Genomic DNA, 6741 nt, shown 5'->3' with positions numbered 1-6741 from the left:
CCCGCCGTGTCCCGCCGTTGCGGCTGCTGTTGCCGTCGCCGCTATCTCTCCCCCGTGTTCCTCTTTCTCTCCGCCGTCGATCTCACTCCTCGCGACGGATACCTTTCGGCTCTCCTCCGCTTTGCCGGCCATCGCATCTGTTCCAGCCGCCGCCGCAGCCACCGCCGCCGCCTCGCCGACTGTCCATCACTCCGGCGACGTCTTCGGCTATACCCGGTAATCCTCCATCTCTTGCTCCCTAATTCCGATTATGGTGGACAAAGGACGGATCGAAGGCCGCCCTGGGAAGGCACCGAAACGTCGGTACAGCCGCACGCTCCCAGACAATGAACCTTGAGTCCCTCGCCGAGGTGCCATCATGGAGCTTACCGACCTCACCCCGATCCGACCTGAACTAGGACTTCTTCGAATCAACCACCGGGATAGCACCACTAAGACCATCTACCTCAAACTCAAGCAACAAGGATTGCAACCGACCAAATTCTTTGGTGACGATTTAGATCGAGTCAGAATTCATGAGGAGTTGGTTCGCGCATCTTTGATATGCTCGGGTGGTCGAGTTTCCTGAAGATACATGAGAAAAGTTTCAAGACATTGACTCTGGAGTTCCTCTCTACTATCCACTGCTACTTCTCGAGCGATGGCAGCATGGCGAATGCTTTCATGGACTTCCGGATGCGGAACAACGAGTATCGCCACTCCATTTATCAGTTCGCCGATATCCTCGGAATCGAGCCAGGTACATCTTCGAAGCTCCTTCTTTTCCTACCTCAGCATCAGGAGGCATTTTGGCAGATTATCGCCGCTCGATCATACGAGAGTCAAACTGCGAAGGTGACTTGGATCTGCCACCCAGTGGCTCGGTATTTTCACTTGTTCCTGACCAACTGCCTCCTCGCCCGAGCTACCGGTGGGACGGCGAACCATCAGGAACTCGGTTTTATTCATTGGGATTTGAGCAACGCTTTCGACGGCGACACCTGGGGAATGGATGAGGTATGCCTTGCTTCCCGAATGGTCATGCATCTCGAAACATTTGCTCAGCCAGGGACTCCGACAGACGTCAAGACATACGTCGGGAGCATCGTCACCATGATTGCTCGTCGCGTCGGGATTAACGTCGGCCTATACTCAGACGACGTGCCTCCTTCTCCACCGCTGGATCATCAGGGTGTCCGCCAGCGAGTACGCCTCCCATGTCCCGATCTACCGCCCATCACTCAGGCCGGCCTTCGCCGACATTCCTGCTGAGGACGCAGCTATGGCCGACGCTGACCAGCCCTCCTCTTCTTGAGCTCCTAACTGTCGACCTCTTCCTTCGGAGGACTTCCCTTTCGACATGCCTCCTTCTCCACCGCCGGATCTGAGCTCTCACTCATTTCCTGACTACTCTGCCCAGATGGAAATGCTTAGCCAGAGGATGCAGAGTATGGAGACGACTATGCACGGGTTCGGCGCTCAGCTCCAGTCCTTTGGAGATATGATACAGACAGAGTTCGACGCCCAGAGGCAGTTACGCGAGCAGCAACATCAGATGGCGCAGTACGCCACGGAGTTTCATCGCCGATATGATGTGAGGTACGCACCCAACATCGACGCCCCTCCAATCCCCCTTCAACCTGGATACCCGTACTCGCCGTACTATTATCAGCCGGGCCACCACAACCACCTCCGGAGCAGTGAGCGTTTGGTAGTTTTTCTCCGTTTTTCCTTCTTTTTTCTTTTGCATTCCTAGTCTTTTTTTTTTTGAGGATTCTCAGTTGTACTTTTCAGACTTGACGCTGTATCACTTGTACTTGTTCTATTTGCTGCATTGCTTTGGTTTGTGCTATTATTTTCTGTGTTTACAAGGTCGCATCGCATTCCACTAATACGCTGAGAGGTGTGAGATATCGTCTGAGCCTTTTCTTCTATCCTTTAGTACTGTCAGGGATCGCGCCATACATTCACGCTAAGTATTCTTTTACCCCCTTTCCCTTTTGGTTTCTCTCGCTTGTTTTCCCTTTTTCCCGTGCGACATGACACTGCGGACGGTGTCTTGTTCAAGTCTGGGGGAGGATAGTCTGACAACCTGTTTTTTCCATTTTGACAGTCTTTGATGCATTTTAGCACATCATTTAGTATAATCTGCATAAAAAAATCACAAAAATAGAGCATGTAGTTGCATCTCACGTATAAAAGCATCTAGCGTTTTTTGGATCATATAGACGTGTCTCTAGGTTTTGCATCCGCATTCATATAGCTTAGGATCATATAAGTCATATGCATGAAAAACCGATTTCAGGTGATCAGTTAGAAGATTCATGAGCGATAGAGTAGAAATCTCTTGAAAGTATAGATGAACCTGGTTTAGTTGATCTAAGCATTTGAATGAATTGTCGGACTTATCTGAAAAGGAAGCTTGACCTGAGGAATGATTTATAGGCTGTGAGATGAATCGTTACCTAGGATGAAAAAAAGGGACTGAAAGATTTCTAATCCAAGCGTGTATGTTTCCCTAAGAATCGTTCCCTATTTGTAGGAATATTAGGCCCTATAGTCTAGCGAGTCTTTTTCTTCACACTATCTTTATTTCTTTTGACTCGTTTAGACACATAGGTAAGTAGTCCGGGGGTGGCAGCAATCATCATGAGGCGAAAGCCATGTTTATCCAAAACTCGTACCCTATTCTTCCCGACTTTTACGTTCATCTTCCTTGATCATATCATGCATTCGTCTAACGTGTATTACGAAAAAAAAGAGAAAAGAATAGTCGTGAAAAGGGGAGATCAGAAAAAAAAATAGATATATTAATGTATATTAATGACAAAAGAAAGAAAAGTTTTGATCTGATTTTCACTGCGGTACGAAAAAAAAATGACAGATGATGAATGCATTTGATATTGATCTTTGGAATTTCGATTTTCCATCACCATATCTAGACCTATTCCGAACCCGAGTGGACCGAATTATTCCTGTAGACAGTGATAAATAGGTTTAAGAAACGTGTTTGGTAGATAACTTGAAATCCCTTTTGAAGTTTTGGGTAGTGAGCTTCGTCTTATAGTTCTGTGATTATTTTGTTGGAATGGAGATCTGAATATAGGTCTGATTTCATTCAAGGTTAGTCGATACTCGAGAGAAATTTCGCTTTTGAAACTCATGAGGATTTTGACTGATCATCTGTTTTGTTCTCCCTCAAGTGTTTTTTCTGTCGTATATTTGCTCAAGACGAGCAAAAGTCTAAGTCTGGGGGAGTTTTATAACATGATTTTCTCCTCTATTTTAAGGCCCATTGTCTAGCACTTTCGCATCGATTTTGTGCATTATTAGACATTTAGGATCATTTTAGTACTGGGTTTTATTTTCTTTGCATTCTTTGGTGGTTGAACAGGTAATAGATGCATTATGGACACCAGAGGAACAAAATCGAGGACTTCGGAGCATATTGGACTGCAACAGAATGATGAAGACATTTCCAGCTCGAGTTGCACTTGAACATGGCATTATCGAGCTCAAACACGGCCGTGCAGAAGCGAAAAAACAAAGACATTCTTACAGACAATCGACACAGACCGTGTCGATTCGAAGCACGCCCGTGTCGACTTGCAGCTTGCCCGTGTCCAGCCCCTGCAGAAGCGCAGAAGTTTTGATCAGACAATTGACATGGACCGTGTTGACATTCGACATGACCGTGTTGCGTTTCGAGAAAACTTCCTATTTTGTATCCGAACTTCCGTTTTCAGAATGGGAAGAAGCCTATCTGCCAAGCAAATAAATTGAGGACGTCTAGGGCTTCAGGAATTATCGAGAGATCACAGCAGAAGCCAGAGAACTCGAGAGAGAATCAAGACAGAGTTTTCCGGGAGCAGAGATTGAAGAATCGTCGTCGAGAGATCGCTGTGAGTCTTCTTTATATGTTTCCATGTTTCTTCTGATTGATTTGAACTCGTTTGTTGTTATGGGTAGTGAGTTTCACTGTAGCTAGGGATTTAACCTTGTAAGAATTTGTTTGGTTTTAATTTTCCGAGACTACGTTATCGATACTCGTCGGTTTAATTGAATTGAGTTTATTGCTTTTGATCTTCTTGGCCTGTTGATTGATTCATCTTAGATTCTGATTGACAACGAGAGTTGGAATTAGATTCGAAAAGAATTCATTGAATGAATTGATTAAGACAATTAAAAGATAGGTTAATCGGTTTAGGAACTGTGATAGTGCTCGTTAATGCGTTTAATATTTTAATCTATTAGGTTGAGAGATCGATAGATTAATTTATTGGATAGTGGATTTAGGACTTGAAAGAGCCAAATCTGATATTAGAACTTGAGATCCCGGATTAGGGTTCGATATTCGTAGATTCTCCATCCTTAGAAACAATCTCTACGCGTTAAGGTTATCCCGAAGCTACGCTGGTTTAGTTATCTGATTTTACTTAGTTTATTTATTGCTTTATTTCCGATATCTGCTATTTTCTGATCTAATTCTTAGTCGAGTCTTGTTCCTAGAGTTAACTATTCTCTGTGTTCGACCCTGGTACTACAGTTGATCCGTATCCTTGCGGTATTTGCTGTGTCTAGGTTTTAATTACTTGAACTTATTTATACACCTAGATTTGCGTTATCAGGAACCCATATATCAAACACCCGCGAAGCCAAAGCATTTGCTCTTTTAGCTGAGGAGGGAATTGCCAAAGGCATCCGTAGGATAACTGCTGTGACTACTGATTGTGCTTTTGATGCGGTGATTGCGGCATCCATGCTTGAAAAAGAGGTAGAGGATGCATCCAAAGAATCGTGAAGCGCATTGGAAAAGGTTGGCTCTCTGTCACACAGACACACAAAACCATTTAGGAAGTGCAATGAAGGATTTTTCTTTTTATCTATTGTCAATGCAAACGATAATCAGCGAGTTTTTTCTACTTCTCAGAAAGTTGCTGCTTTGAAGAGCCGGGTAGATGCAGCAGTTATTCCAGCACCCAAAAAAGCAGATATCAGGGCCAAGATTGTTCTGCTACAGGTGATGGCTTTGAGCCTCATACTACGTATCTTGTCTCATCATCCGTTCTTTGGTTTTATTATAACCCAAATCTTGCCATGGTTTATATGATCAAAAGAATACTGAGCTGTTTTCTTTTCTCGACAGAGTGAAGTGAGAAAGGCTCAGAAGAAAATAGCAGAAGAAAACATCCGGAAAGCTGTCAAAGCAGCAACGGAGACCGCCGAGGCTGCAGCTTCGGATGGAAAGCCCTTCTGTGTATCCAATGTTGATGTTGGTCTTGATGCAGCCGCTGTGCGGGAGGCAGTTTCAAAAGTCATGGAACAAAAGGTAAAACACGGTGCCTTTACTTCATGGGCTTTGACAATAGAAAGTAAAAATAATCAATGAAAGTTTTGGTAAAATTGTGGCAGGGCATGTCAATTATGGTATTCAGTACGGATGAAGCCACAAACAAGGCCATTGTGTGTGCTGGAGTTCCAGGCAAGTACAAGCAACTGGACGTGACAGAATGGTTATCAAATGCTTTGGGGCCTCTAAATGGGAGATGTGGAAAAGGAAATGGTGGTCTTGCAACAGGACAGGTACCATAATTCTCACAAACTGATAGACTCCTAGAATTTAGGGATTTTTGTTAGTTTTATCATTTAAGGATTATAATATCTAGATAATATTTAAAGAGCATTTAGGAATATTTTGGAGATTTCAGATTTGTCCGACAACTCATTTTGTATCCTTTTAGGCAATAGCTCTTTCTATAAAGGGAGCCCTTACAATATGAATAAACCATCCAAAGAGAGTTTCGGTCGTAAAGTAGGAGACTGTTCATCCCTCGGTGAACCGGGACCTTGAACCCCATTAGCGTTGGGAAAAATCTATAACTTTTATTGTTGTTTCTTCAATAGATCTGATCTCGGGTCTATCGCAAACTTGAGATTTCGTTGAAGAACACTTTGAACCGAACTAGCAAGCGGAGTAGAAACCAGATGGAAACTGACCCGTATCATCGCCTTTGTTTTAGGATTCGTTTGTTGTTTTAGCGGTACGGTTTTTGGTTCAGAATAAGAACCATAAATATATGTAGAAGTTAGATCCAACGAAACTTGCCTCCAAGTTGAAACATCTATGTTCATCTTGCTGGGTGGAGACCAAACTAGAAACTGAGCCATAATACATGAGTTCGATATTTTCACCGCTTATAATCGGTATGAAAAATCGGGTCTGATTAAGGTTATATAATTGTCGATTTTGGTTTCCAGGGAACTGATGCTTCTCAGGTGAATGCGGCATTGGATTTGGCTGCAACCTTTGCATCAATGAAACTCAACTTATTTGTTTTGGAAGATTTTACAGTCTCCGCTTTGGGGGTAAAATCTTTTCCCTGTACTTTTAACTTTTACCTTATTTTTTTTTTTTGATAAAGATTTGTATTAACGAAAAAGATACATAGTTGTCGATACATAGTGGGTGAACACCATTACAAAAAATTAACAGAGATTGGCTCTATTAGTTGGTCTGTATCAGTGGAGTAGGTAGCGGGTTACTGTTGAACCAAAGCTGCAGACTTAAGCTTGCCAGTTCAGGTGAGGAAGAGCGCAGGGCAGCTATACGTGTCCGAAAAACCCTGTCAATATCCCTGATCAGTAAGGAGACATCTGAGAAGTAACTTCGATGCAACCTGTTGTTCCTCTCTTTCCAAATCATGTAGATTATTATCTGCCATAATGATAGGACTGTAAATCTTCTAACCCTGCAACCAAGGC

General features: G+C 43.4%; 1 pseudogene; it reads left to right on the top strand.

The window, feature by feature from the left end:
- Positions 1 to 1339: 1339 nt before the first annotated feature.
- Positions 1340 to 6396, top strand: LOC104809173 (annotated as a pseudogene).
- The last annotated feature ends 345 nt before the right edge of the window (positions 6397 to 6741 follow it).

The sequence above is a fragment of the Tarenaya hassleriana genome, unplaced genomic scaffold (assembly GCF_000463585.1).
Source record: "Tarenaya hassleriana unplaced genomic scaffold, ASM46358v1 Cleome156, whole genome shotgun sequence".
In the NCBI taxonomy this organism is placed as follows: domain Eukaryota; kingdom Viridiplantae; phylum Streptophyta; class Magnoliopsida; order Brassicales; family Cleomaceae; genus Tarenaya; species Tarenaya hassleriana.
This window is presented reverse-complemented; position numbering and strand designations above follow the sequence as displayed.